Here is a 14,036-nt window from a genome sequence, read left to right as displayed (position 1 = left end):
CCCCCCCACCCACCCACTGAAGTCGCGGAGGGTTTTCCACTGTGAAGTGATATTGCCTTGAATACCCTTCGTTTATTTATTTAATTAAAAGCATAAGTTTGTGGAGGGGAAGAAAAACCAAATGGGAGACTTGTGTCTTTTTTAAAAATATATATATATATATATAAATAAATATATATCTATATCTATATCTCACTTTCTTTCTGTTCCCCCTTTCCCTGTTCTGATTTCTTCTCCCACCCCTTTTTTTTTCTCTTCTTGTCTTATTTTCTCAATTTGTTGTTTTTCTTTGGTCATTTCCTCCCCTTTTTTTTTTTTGCGTTAAGGTGTGAGACACTTTGGCTGCCTCAACCCGAAGAGTCCATATACAGGTAGTCCTCGACTTAACAACCACGCCTGAGTCCAGAATTTTGTCCAAGACCTGTTGTCAAGCGAGCTTTATTCCATTTTGCGACCTCTCTTGCCGCAGTCGTTAAAGCGAATTGCTGCAAAAACTGGTCGTTAAGTGAATCTGGCTTCCACCCAATGACGTTGCTTATCCGTAGGTCGCAAAAGGGGATTGCGCGGTATCCGAGGATAACTGCAACCGTCATAAACATGAGTCAGTTGCCAAGCGTCTGAATTCTGATTGTGGGGGATGCTGCAACAGTTGTAAGGGTGTAAAACGGTCATAAGTCACTTTTTTCAGCGCCGTAAGTTCGAATGGTTTCTAAGTGAACTTGTTGGGGCTCCAACAAATCCACCCCCATTCAAATCATAAGTCGCTAGCCGCATCTCTCAGAGAGGAAAAAAAAAAAAAGATTTATTAGAAGTGCCCATGTTGGACACTAAAATACATCATTTCCCCCTTGACCCTGGTCTCCCCCCCCCCCGGATGTATATTCTCCAATGGGACACATCCATAGCCAAGAGTCATCAATCATGCTCTCCAGTAATAATCTTGCGTGCCAACAGCTTTGGGCTGCCAAGGCGATTATCTGAGGCACTTGAGGAATGCACTGCTTTCCTGAGGCACTTGGGGAATGCACTGCACTCTTTCTGCTGGCAGCTAAAAAGACCAAAGGAGTATTTTTTTTAGTTGACAGAACTGTTGTAAGTTGAGGACTACCTGTACTTTCAAGTCCTCCTCAGTCTTCCCAGCTTATTTCTTTTGTTATTTGTGAATCTACTTTGCAGGGCCTCCCATCTATGAGAGAAATTGAATAGCAAAGAAGCAAAACAGTTAAAACTAAAAGCACATTGAAAACCTAAAGTGTTAGAACTAAGCCTGAGGTGGCAAACCCTGGCATCTCAGCCTTGGTCTCTTTAAGAGAGGTGGACTTCAACTCCCAGAATTCCTCAGCTAGCAGTGCTGGCTGGGGAATTCTGGGAGTTGAAGTCCACACACCTCAACGTTACCAAGATGGTGGGACATGTGAACTTCTCTTGGGAGCATCTTTCAAGAAAAGGCGGCCAATGTTAAGAAGTCCGGTCGACTTGTCCATGTGGCATGGACCTCTCACGAGGGAGCCTTGATGGAAGACCTCTCTTTAATCACTCGACTAGCAGATTTGTTTCTTTTTAGATCGCTTTTCGATTAACAGAGTTGGAAGGGACCTTGTAGGTCATCTGCCCAGGTAGGAGACTGACAAGGCATTGCCTGATATGTGTTCACCACAATGTCAAAAAAAGATGTTGAGAAAGAGCGCAGAGAAGAGCCATTAGGGGGTTAAAGGCTAAAACATACGATGAATGGTTGCAGGAATTGGTTTTGTCTCTGATGAAAAGAAAGACCAGGGGAGACATGACAGCAGTCTTACAATATCTCAGGGGCTGCCCCATAGAAGAGGGAGTCAAGCTCTTCTCCAAAGCACATGAAGGCAGGACAAGAAGCAACGGAGGGAAACTAATCCAGGAGAGAAGCAACCTGGAACTAAGGAATTTCCAGAGAGAACAACCAGTGGAACCATTTGCTTCTGAACGTTATGAATGCTCCAGTCCTGGAAGTATGAAGAGATTCTCAGTCATAGTTGCTCCAAAGGTGTTCTTTTTTCAGGAGGCAACTGGACTTTTAGGTTTTCTTTTGAAGGCGTTTCGCTTCTCCTCCAGGAAGCTTCTTCCGCTCTGACTGGATGGTGGGGAATGAAGGGATTTATACTCCTTGTATAATGACACAGCTGGTCATTTGCATCCTTTTTAGAGGGTCGTTGAGGCCACTTGGAGGTTTCTCTGTGTCCTCAGGGTCACCTGAGTGATGCAAATGATTCCTGCAGTCCTCCATTTTCTCCTCTGGAAATCCATTCCTACACCCACCCCATTCGAAGGGTGTTCATCCCAAATTGTATAGCTCAAAGTCCGTAGAGATTCTCCGTCATCCAGGTCGTAGTTGCTCCAAAGGTGCCTTTTTCAGGAGGCAACTGGACGTTCTGGTTTTTCCTTTTGAAGACATTTCGCTCAGAGGTGGTATTCAGCAGGTTCTCACCAGTTCTGGAGAACATTTACATTTTACATTTACATTTGATTTGATTTGTCAATCGCTTACAAGATACAGGTATAAGAATAAATATAGTTTTGAATACATGAGATAGATACGTATAAGAAAAATAAAACTAACAATAGGACAGGGACGGTAGGCACAATTGGTGCGCTTATGCACGCCCCCTACAGGCCTCTTAGGAAGGGGGTGAGGTCAATAGTAGACAGTCTAAGGTTAAAGTTTTTGGGGTTTGGGGAAGAAACCACAGAGTCAGGTAGAGTATTCCAAACATTGACCACTCTGTTGCTGAAGTCGTATTTTCTGCAGTCAAGTTTGGTGTGGTTTACCTTGAGTTTGTATCTATTGTGTGCTCTTGTATTGTTATGGTTGAAGCTGAAGTATTCATTTGCAGGTAAGACATTGCAATGTATGGTTTTATATATACTATATTTAGATTGGACCGGAGGCGGCGTAGTTCTGGATTTTCTAGGTCTAGAGTTTCAAGTCTGGTGGCATAAGGTATTCTGCAATGAGTAGAGGAGTGGAGAACTCTTCTTGTGAAATATTTCTGGACTTTCAATTGTGTTAATATCAGATACATAATGTGGGTTCCAGACTGATGAGCTGTATTCGAGTATAGATCTAGCAAATGTTTTGTATGCTCTAGTTAGTAGTGTGATATTACCAGAGAAGAAGCTACATAGGATTAGATTAACAACTCTTAGTGCCTTTTTGGCTATGTAGTTACAGTGGGCTCCAGCACTTAGATCATTTGAGATGAGTACTCCAAGGTCCTTGACAAAGTTTGGATCCTCAACAAGGTCTTGACTATTTAGCTTGTATTTTATTTTCTGTTTTTTTCTGCCAATATGTAAGAGAGCATTTATTTGTTGAGATTTGAGGTTGCCATTTGATTGACCAAGGTCTGTGGTGTTAAAACCTTTACATCATCAGCGAAGAGAAGGCGGTTGCTCTTAATGTGATCACAGAGGTCATTTATGTAGAGTATGAAGAGAGTTGGTCCTAAAACACTGCCTTGGGGGACACCACTGTTGACAGGTACAGAATTTGATAGGACGCTCCCAATTTTGACCATTTGTTGTCTGTTTGACAGGAATGCTTCTATCCAGTTATGCAGGTGTCCAGACATACCATAAGATTTTAGTTTTAGGAGTAGTTTGTTGTGTACTACTGAATCAAAGGCTTTACAGAAGTCTATGTAGATTGTGTCTATTGCTTTGCCCTGATCGAGTTGTGTAGTCCATATGTTTTTGCAGTGTAAGAGTTGCATATTACAGGATAGTTTTTTTCTGAAACCAAATTATTTATTAGAGAGTAGGTTGTTTGTCTCTAAGTGGAGGATAATGGATTAGTTAATAATTGATTCCATGACTTTACAGGTGACGCAGCATAAAGAGATTGGTCTGTAATTTTCAACTAGGCTGGGGTCTCCCTTTTTGAAGATGGGGATGACCGTGGCTTGTGACCATAGTTTTGGGAAGGAGCTGGTCCTGAAAGATTTTTCAAAGATTATGCTTAGAGGTTTGGCTATGGCAGTGGATAGCTTTTTTAAGAAGTAGGCACACATTCTGTCCAATCCAATATTCCATATTCCGTACCGGTAGCGGAAATTTTGAGTAGTTCGGAGAACTGGCAAATCCTATCACTGACTGGAGATTTTACAGTATCCTTCCCCAAGCTACGCTCACAAAACCGGTGGTAAAAATATTTGAATCCCACCACTGGTTTCGCTTCTCATCCAAGAAGCTTCTTCAGCTCTGACTGGACGGAGGGGAATGGAAAACTTCCAACACTGGAAGTTTTTAAGAAGAGACTGGGCAACCTGTATGTCTGAAATGTGGTAGGGCAGTGATGGCTAACCGTTTTGGGCTCCTCTGCCAAAAATTGTGCACACGCTTGCACGCTTGCACTTGCGTGCCAGCACCCAGAAGGCAATGCGCAACCCCCCATGCCCCCTATGCATGCACGTGTAATCCTCACCTACCCAACCCTGCCGCCCCCTTACTTGCACTACACCTCACAGCTGATTTTCAGCCGGTTTGAGGCCTTTTTTGCCCTCCCAAAGGCTTGAGGAAGGCTTCTGCAGGCTTTGCAGGCTGAAAACTAGGCCTGTTTCATCACTTCCGGTATTTTCAGAAAAAAAACAGGAAGTGATGAAACGGGGCTAGTTTTTGGCCTGCAGAAGCCTTCCTCAAGCCTTTGGGAGGCCCAAAAAAGGCCTCAAACCAGCCAAAAATCAGCTGTGAGGCACACACATGCTCAGTGAGGTAAGTTTGCCTGTAGCTCGCGTGCCGGTACAAATGGCTCTGTGTGCCACAGGTTCGCCATCATGGAGATAGGGGTTGGACTAGAAGACCCCCCAAATCCCTTCCAACTCTTCGTTATTTTGTAAACGTTCTCCTCAACAGGTTTTTCTTTATAGTCCTCTGATCATTTTGTGAACCCATTGCATTCTATTCAGGCTCTTTAAAAAAAAAAAGAAGTAGTAGTAGTATTGGATGCAATACTTGAAATGAGCTTTGAGTAGACTAAACAACAGCTGATAATGGAGCCGGCCCAGATTGTCTTGCTCATAAACATACAGCCAAGGACAAGAGTCATATTATTTCCTAATGCAAACCCCTGCAGGATTGCGAACACAGTCAGTCACTTGGAATGGAGACACCAATGAATCACCGAGAGGTAAGGTAAGTCCCTGACTTACGACTGCAATTGGGACCAGAATACCCCCTGGTGGTTATTAAACGAACGGTGCTTGACTGTACAACCATTTTTTGTCGTTCACAATTAAAACTTTTTCATTCGTATAAAATACAAAGAAAAAAAAACATGGAAAAGTAAGAAGAGAAAAGAAGGGGTATAGTTTAAGTAGGGATGCGGTGGTTCAGTGGCTAAGACGCTGAGCTTGTCGATAAAAAGGTCGGCATTTCGGCGGTTCGAATCCCTAGCGCCACGTCACAGAGTTCCTTATCCCAGCTTCTGCCAACCTAGCAGTTCGAAAGCATGTAAAAAAATGCAAGTAGAAAAATAGGGATCAGGGAACAGTGTTCCATGCGCCTTCGGGCGTTTAGTCATGCTGGCCACACGACCACGGAGACGTCTTCAGACAACACTGGCTCTTCGGCTTTGTAATGGAGATTAGCAGCGCCCCCTAGAGTCAGAAACGATAGCACAAATGTGCGAGAGGAACCTTTACCTTTTTAGTGTAATGGAAGAAATAAAAAGGAAAAAGGCCCCAACTTCCAACACCAACTCTTTGGCACAGTCAAAAATAACAATATTACATCGAGACTCATGATTTAATTGGGATAACTGCCGGAACCCTGACAGACAACTTTTTGCTTTTACACAGCAATACGTACAAGCCAATTCTATAACAATAATCCTGTCTAATTTAATAGAATCTAAATAGAATCAAAGTTTTTTTTTTTCCTTCTCATTGTAAACTCAAAATCCGGAAGTGATTTCAAACTAGAGAGAAATATTTGGATAAAAGGAAAAATGTTAACCATCTCGGCTTCTCTTGCTGAGGGGAATGATATATCATTCATTCTCTTATTTTCAAATCTAGTCCATAATATTTTACTGACATTAAAATATTGTTCAGCATTATTCTTAAAAAAAAACAGTATACCTGCATATGCATACATAGTCATTATATACATACAAAACTAACTTAAAGCTTTCTAGCAGATATCATTTTTAGAAGAAAAAAAAAAGACCTTTTGTTGTTAAACAAATCAGAGCAGTTGTTAAGTGAATCATGCAGCCATTAAGCAAATCTAGCTTCCCCGTTGATTTTGGCTTGTCTGATGCTGGCTGGGAAGGTCGCAATGGGTGATAGCATGACCTCAACACCCTTGCAAACACAGGTAGTCCTCGACTTACAACAGTTCATTTAGTGACCGTTCAAAGTTCACCAGACCACTGGTGGTCTGTGAGAAAATGTTGGTGGTCCACAGAGAGTGTCACCCCCAAAGCACTCCCCCCAAAGCAATTCATCCAGGCTGCACAGGAACTCAAGGCTGCGCCGCCCACATGGCCCACGGGAACACAAGGCTTGCATTGCGAACAACACGAGGTAGTGAGGGGAGAGGGGAAAGGGCGGAGCGGGGAAACTTGCCCCACGCACCTTGCCTGGCCACTGGGCTGCTTCTTTCCGCTTCTTTCTTCTGCTTTTGGCTGCACGCAAGGAAAGCAGCCAAAGTCTTTCTTTCTCTCCCCCAAACTCCACCAGAAATGAGTCTTTGGGACCCTGCAAGGCCTCCTGCTCCAAGAGGCTGCGCCAGCAAAGACTCGTTTCTGGCGGAGTTTGGGGGAAGAGAAAGAAAGACTTTTGCTGCTTCTGCTGCTTTCCTTGCATGAAGCCAAAAGTCTCTCTCTCTGTGTCTCTCTCTGAGAACAGAGCTAGAGATGGTATCCTGCGATCCCAAATAAAGAATGATCGATCCGTACGAAAATGGGGTGGGAAATTTTCCTGAACACTCTTTTGGGGGGATTTTCCCAGGGTCTCTGCTGCTTTCTGCAGAGACCCTGGGAAAACGTCAGCAAGCCCCTGACAGTCAAAATTCATATTGGTGGTCTGCGGGATTTAAAATTATGAGAGGTCCAAAAGGTTGGCGACCCCTGGACTAGATGACCTCCAAAGTCCTTTCCAACTCTGTTATTCTATAAAAAAAAATTTTTTTTTTAAAGTAATAATGTTGATAAGTCAAAAGCTTCCCCCAGATGTAGAGCACAGGAGGGCTTCAACCTTAAGGATAAATCAAACCCCACCTACCAGGAACTGAAAAATCACCTTTAATGTTATTCAAAGATTCCTTCAATCGATCAATCTGAAGGGAACTTGGAGGTCTTCTAGTCCAGCCCCCTGCTCAAGCAGGAGGCCTATATACCATTTGAACTGGATCCTCCATATCTGGGGTGATTGTTGTGCATGCACAAAGTTTCCCCCACTCCTAAATCGATACAAAACACCAAGCAGATATAATGTGATTCAAGGAACTGGTGCGCATAATGAGATGAACAGGTAGAACCAAACAATAAATCCAAATGAAATTCATGTTCGAATGGGACTTTGCCTACTATATACCATTCAAATTTCCGAAATCAATCTTTTCTTTTTGTTTGTGCGTGTGCACACACACACAGATTCGTGGTTGCTTGTTTGAATAGCGTGATCCCTGACGCAGCCCTGAGCTTAATTTAGATTTTCGTGGTTCCACTGAGTCTGCCCTTTCAAAAGGAATTCACACTTCTACCATCGTCCAAGGTCAAGGGCTTAGAACCAGTGAGCTAAAAAGCTGCATATTCTCTGAATTTTTGAAAAAGACGAGACTGGGGGAACCGGGTCCCAATGCTCACTGGCTGGCCTGTTTTCTTCTCTTGCCACGGCACAATACCCTCAAATATCCATCCAATATCGTAACAATTTATTGTGATGCCCATATTCAAATAGGCTGCTTTGATTAGAGTAGAGTAGAGTAGAGTAGAGTAGAGTAGAGTAGAGTAGAGTAGAACTGAATAGAATAGAATAGAATAGAATAGAATAGAATAGAATAGAATAGAATAGAATAGAATAGAATAGAATAGAATAGAAGGGATAAAGGAATAGAATAGAATAGAATAGAATAGAATAGAATAGAATAGAATAGAATAGAATAGAATAGAATAGAAGGGATAAAGGAATAAGGAAATAGAATAGAATAGAATAGAATAGAATAGAATAGAATAGAATAGAATAGAATAGAATAGAATAGATAAAGGAATAGAATAGAATAGAATAGAATAGAATAGAAGGGATAAAGGAATAAGGAAAGAATAGAATAGAATAGAATAGAATAGAATAGAATAGAATAGAATAGAATAGAATAGAATAGAATAGAATAGAATAGAATTACACAATGGAATGGAATGAAATGGAATGGAATGGAATAACAGTGTTGGACCTTGGAGGTCTTCTAGTCCAACCCCCTGCTTAGGCAGGATACCCTACACCACTTCAGACAAATGGTTGTCCAGTCCCTTCTTTAAAAATTCCAGTGTTGGGGCATCCACAACTTCTGAAGGCATGTTATTTCACTGATTAATTGTTCTAACTGTCAGGACATTTCTAGGTTGCTTCTCTCCTCGATTAGTTTCCACCCATTGCTTCTTGTCCTGACTTTCAGGTGCTTTGGAGAATAGCTGGACCCCCATCTTCTTTGGGGGCAGCTCCTGAAATATTGAAAGACAGCTATCATGTCACCCCTAGACCTCCTTTTCATGACCCTAGACATCATCCCCAATTCCAGCAACCGTTTCTTCGTGTGTTGGAGCCTCCTTTGTTGCTCTTCTCTGCACTCTTTCTAGACTCTCAACATCCTTTTTTCACATCATGGCGACCAAAACTGGATGCCGGATTCCAAGTGTGGCCTTACCCAAAGGATTATAAAGTGGTATCAAACGCTTCCCGTGATCTTGATTCTCTCCCTCTGTTTATGCAGCCTAGAACTGTGTTGGCTTTTTTGGCGGCTGCATCACACGGCTGGCTCACATTTAAGTGACCGTCCACTAAGACTCCAACATACCCCTCACAGTTACTATGTCAGTGTTCCAGAAAAACCTCCCTTCCAACAAGTAACTCTGAGACTGACATACTGCTCTTGAGCCAGGTACCACATATGCTGTACCTGTGCATTTTTGGTGAGGTTTTTGTGGATTTATCTGGCAACTTTGAGCTAGTTTTAGGCAGCTGAGGACATTCCAGTCGATTCTCAATTTACAGACTCTGTTTAGTGATGTACGAAGCTTGCAACGGCATTGAAAAAAGCGACTTACGACCGTTTTTCACACATCCATTGCACCATGGTCAAAATTCGGAGGCTTGGTAATGGGTTCAGCTTTATGACGGCTGCAGCGTCCCGGGATCAGGCGATCCCCTTTTGCGACCTTCTGACAAGCAATGTCAATGGATTACCTTAACAACTGTGTTATTAACAACTGCAGTTATTCACTTAACAACTGTGGCGAGGAAGATCGTTAAGAGGGGCAAAACTCACGTAACAACTTTCTCACTTAGCAACACAAAAATTGGGACTCAATTGTGGTCGTAAGTCAAGGACTACCTCTACTGGTCTTTCTGGGTTGACTTCCTGTTCAGTTTTCTATCAGTTTGGATGCCTTACTTAATGGCTTGATGTTGCAATGATCGTAAGTGTGAAAAACAGTCATCAGGCACTTTTTTCAATGCCGTTGTAACTTCAAATGGTCACTAAGCAAAAGGTTGTAAGTTGAGAACTACCTACATAGCGTGAAGTTTGATTATTATTTATCAGATTTATTTGCTGCCCCTCTTATGGTTCTAGGCTTTTATGCCTAAAGGACTAGAACTCCCAGTCTCCTGGTTGGCCTAAAGTCACCGAGTTGACTTTCATACCCTAAGGCAAGACTAGAACTCCCAGTCTCCTGGTGATTGGCCCAAAGTCACCCACCCACCCAACTTTCATGCCTAGGTTGGGACTAGAACATCCAGTCTCCTAGCGATTGGCCCAAAGTCACCCAATCAGCTTTCATGCCTAAAGTGGGTCTAGAACTCCCAATCTCCTAGTGATTGGCCCAAAGTCACCCAATCAGCTTTCATGCCTAAGGCAGAACTCCCCATCTTCTGGTGATTGGCCCAAAGTCACCCACCCAACTTTCATTCCTAAGGCAGGACTAGAACTCCCAGTCTCCTAATGGTTGGCCTAAAGTCACCCAATCAGCTTTCATGCCTAAAATGGGTCTAGAACTCCCAGTCTCCTAGCGATTGGCCCAAAGTCACCCCATCGGCTTTCATGCCTAAAATGGGTCTAGAACTCCCAGTCTCCTAGCAATTGGCCCAAAGTCACCCCATCGGCTTTCATGCCTAAAATGGGTCTAGAACTCCCAGTCTCCTAGCGATTGGCCCAAAGTCACCCAATCAGCTTTCATGCCTAAAACGGGTCTAGAACTCCCAGCCTCCTAGTGATTGGCCCAAAGTCACCCAATCAGCTTTCATGCCTAAAACGGGTCTAGAACTCCCAGTCTCCTAGCGATTGGCCCAAAGTCACCCCATCGGCTTTCATGCCTAAAACGGGTCTAGAACTCCCAGTCTCCTAGCGATTGGCCCAAAGTCACCCCATCGGCTTTCATGCCTAAAACGGGTCTAGAACTCCCAGTCTCCTAGTGATTGGCTCAAAGTCACCCCATCGGCTTTCATGCCTAAAATGGGTCTAGAACTCCCAGTCTCCTAGCGATTGGCCCAAAGTCACCCAATCGGCTTTCATGCCTAAAATGGGTCTAGAACTCCCAGTCTCCTAGTGATTGGCCCAAAGTCACCCAATCGGCTTTCATGCCTAAAACGGGTCTAGAACTCCCAGTCTCCTAGCGATTGGCCCAAAGTCACCCCATCGGCTTTCATGCCTAAAACGGGTCTAGAACTCCCAGCCTCCTAGTGATTGGCCCAAAGTCACCCAATCAGCTTTCATGCCTAAAACGGGTCTAGAACTCCCAGTCTCCTAGCGATTGGCCCAAAGTCACCCAATCAGCTTTCATGCCTAAAACGGGTCTAGAACTCCCAGCCTCCTAGTGATTGGCCCAAAGTCACCCAATCGGCTTTCATGCCTAAAACGGGTCTAGAACTCCCAGTCTCCTAGCGATTGGCCCAAAGTCACCCCATCGGCTTTCAAGCCTAAAATGGGTCTAGAACTCCCAGTCTCCTAGCGATTGGCCCAAAGTCACCCCATCGGCTTTCATGCCTAAAATGGGTCTAGAACTCCCAGTCTCCTAGCGATTGGCCCAAAGTCACCCCATCGGCTTTCATGCCTAACATGCTGTTCCCTTTCCCCTCTTGTTTTCCTCCACTTCTCTCCCCTGATATGAACCCAAATCAGATCGTGACATCCCTTCCTCTCCAGTTGCACAGAATAACATACCTGTTACCGAGTTGACTTTCATATCTAAGGCAAGACTAGAAGTCACTGTCTCCTGGTGATTGGCCCAAAGTCACCCACCCACCCAACTTTCATGCCTAGGTTGGGACTAGAACATCCAGTCTCCTAGCGATCGGATGCAAAACAAAACTTTAGCTGCACAGCTAAGGAGTCGGCGTTGATTTTCGTTTTCATTTTATTTTTTCATTGCCTGCGGTTGCCTTCCCCTCTCGGGAACCTGTCACCGAAAAGTTTTGAGGGCAGCTTTGGGCGCAGAAGCCGATTGGATTTCCTCCACTGATTGGATTTTCAAAGACCCCTTGAGAACAAGAGGCGGTTTTACGAGGGGAGGTGGGGGGTGCGGAGAGATTGTTGTTGCAGGTGCTTGGTTGCCACACACATACACACAAAACTAAGAGCCTGACTCAAAGCCGTTTTACTCTTGCATATTTGATCACGGCTGTCCCTGGGAACAAGCTGATCTCTCTGTCACAGAGACACACGTACTGGTCTCCCTGAAGAGAAAATACATACAAACCTAAAACTCCCCTTTTTCAAAGGACATTTGGGGGGGCCCTTTGGTGTTCCCTGAAAACTCACAGAAGGGGGAGGAAGGTCAGGATCAGGATCAAAATCTCTTGTGGGGAGGAAAAAGTTTCCCTCCCCACAAAAAACCTAAACAAGTATTTTCCTCATAAAAGCCTATGATCGATAGAGTTTTACTTAAGATATTCTCTCTCCCTCTCCCTCTTCTTCTTTCTCTCTCTTCTCTCTTTCTCTCTCTTCTGTTCTCTCTCTTCTCTCTCTCTTCCCTTCTCTTCTCTCCTCTCTCTCTCTCTCTCTCTCTCTCTCCTCTCTCTCTGTCTCTCCTCTCTCTCCCTCTCTCCTCTTCTCTCTCTTTCTCTCTCTGTGTTTTATCCCATCATTATTACTTTGTAAGTAACTCAAAATGGCAAGCACACCTAATGCTCCTTCCTTTCTTCCCTATTTTCCTCACAACAACAACCCTATGAGGTGGATTAGATTGAAAGAGAGTTACTGGCCCAAAGTCATCCAATTTTTATGCCTAAAGTTAAGGTAGGGCTAAAATTCACTGTCTCCTGGTGATTGGCCCAAAATCACCCGGCTGGCTTTCATGCCTAAAGTGGGACTAGAACTCACCATTCCTGATGATTGGCCCAAATTCACCCAGTCTGTTTTTGTGCCTGAGGCGGGACTAGAACTCACTATCTCCTGGTGATTGGCCTAAAGTCACGCAACCGGCTTTCATGCTTAATGCAGGACTAGAACTCCCAGTCTCCCAGGTCCAAGCCTGGCGCCTTAACCATTGACCAAACGGTGCTCTTACTATCTTTTTATTAGGGGGATGTTTATATCAGTGTTTTTCAACCTTGGGAACTTTAAAATCATGACTGGCTGGAGAATTCTGGGAATTGAAGTCCATGGATTTTAAAGTCGCCAAGGTTGAAAAACACTAATTTAGAGATTATTGGGTCTAGTCCACCCCGGGCAGGTGCCAGGCTGAAGTTGGAATTCAGCCATTCTGAAGATTGAACTGCCCGGACTCTTAAAAATCTCCAGTGGTGTGAACCACTTGCAACCTTTAGATTAGGGGTCTCCAACCTTGGCAACTTTAAGACTCTGTTTTCACTGACAGAGGCGCTGTGGAACAGTCCTTTGCTGTTTCCAGACTGGACCCATGGGCCAGATCTAAGCACCTCGTGGGCCAGATCCAGCCCACAGGCCTTGAGTTCGACATCCCTGCCCTAGAAAGAATGCAGAGAACAGCGACCAAGATGATCAGAAGTTCAGAAGCTAAAATCGGGGGTGAGCTGCTGGGGACCCACAGGGGCTTAGGAGATCCCCTAGCTAAGACTCTGTGGGGCTTGGAGAGCCCCCCAATAACCTCAGAAAGACAAGCAGCAAGGGAAAGCTCTTAATAGGCTTAACTGAACTTCTGGGCGTTCAGCCAAGAGCATTTCACACCTCATAAAACTATGGCAAGCTAGATAAACAATCCACTCAGCGCTTGCAAGGGAAAGCCATTGAGCAAATCAGATAACATAGCAACTAGCCTTCAAGGGGATTAATTCCGAAATAATAAGAATCACGTAACTCACCAGAAACTCCACTAAGACTCCAAGATCCAGTCACTGCTAGTAAGCCTGGTTTCACCCAGTCTTTTATTTAAGTATTAAATGCACAAAATAATAAATAACTTTTTGGTATATATATATATATATATATATATTTATCCCAGGCACTGCTAGTAAGCCTGGTTTCACCCAGTCTTTTATCTAAGTATTAAATGCACGAAATAATAAATAACTTTTTGGTATATATATATATATTTATCCCAGGCACTGCTAGTAAGCCTGGTTTCACCCAGTCTTTTATTTAAGTATTCAATGCACGAAATAATAAACAACTTTTGGGTATCTTTCTTTTTTTAGGTAATTAGGGCAAAGAAGCCACGTCGAGTTGGCCACACCCACCCAGTCACATGACCACCTAGCCACACCCAATCCCATGACCATCCGATCACATGACCACCCAGCCACACCCACCCAGCCAGTCATTAGGGCAAAGAGCCCTTTGCAAAAAAAATGTAAAGCCCATCCCTGGCTAAA

Source organism: Pseudonaja textilis, chromosome 1, assembly GCF_049901715.1.
Source record: "Pseudonaja textilis isolate UNSWEBS1 chromosome 1, rPseTex1.2, whole genome shotgun sequence".
Lineage (NCBI taxonomy): Eukaryota > Metazoa > Chordata > Lepidosauria > Squamata > Elapidae > Pseudonaja > Pseudonaja textilis.
The sequence above is the reverse complement of the archived record's forward strand: the minus strand, read 5'-3'. Positions refer to the sequence as shown.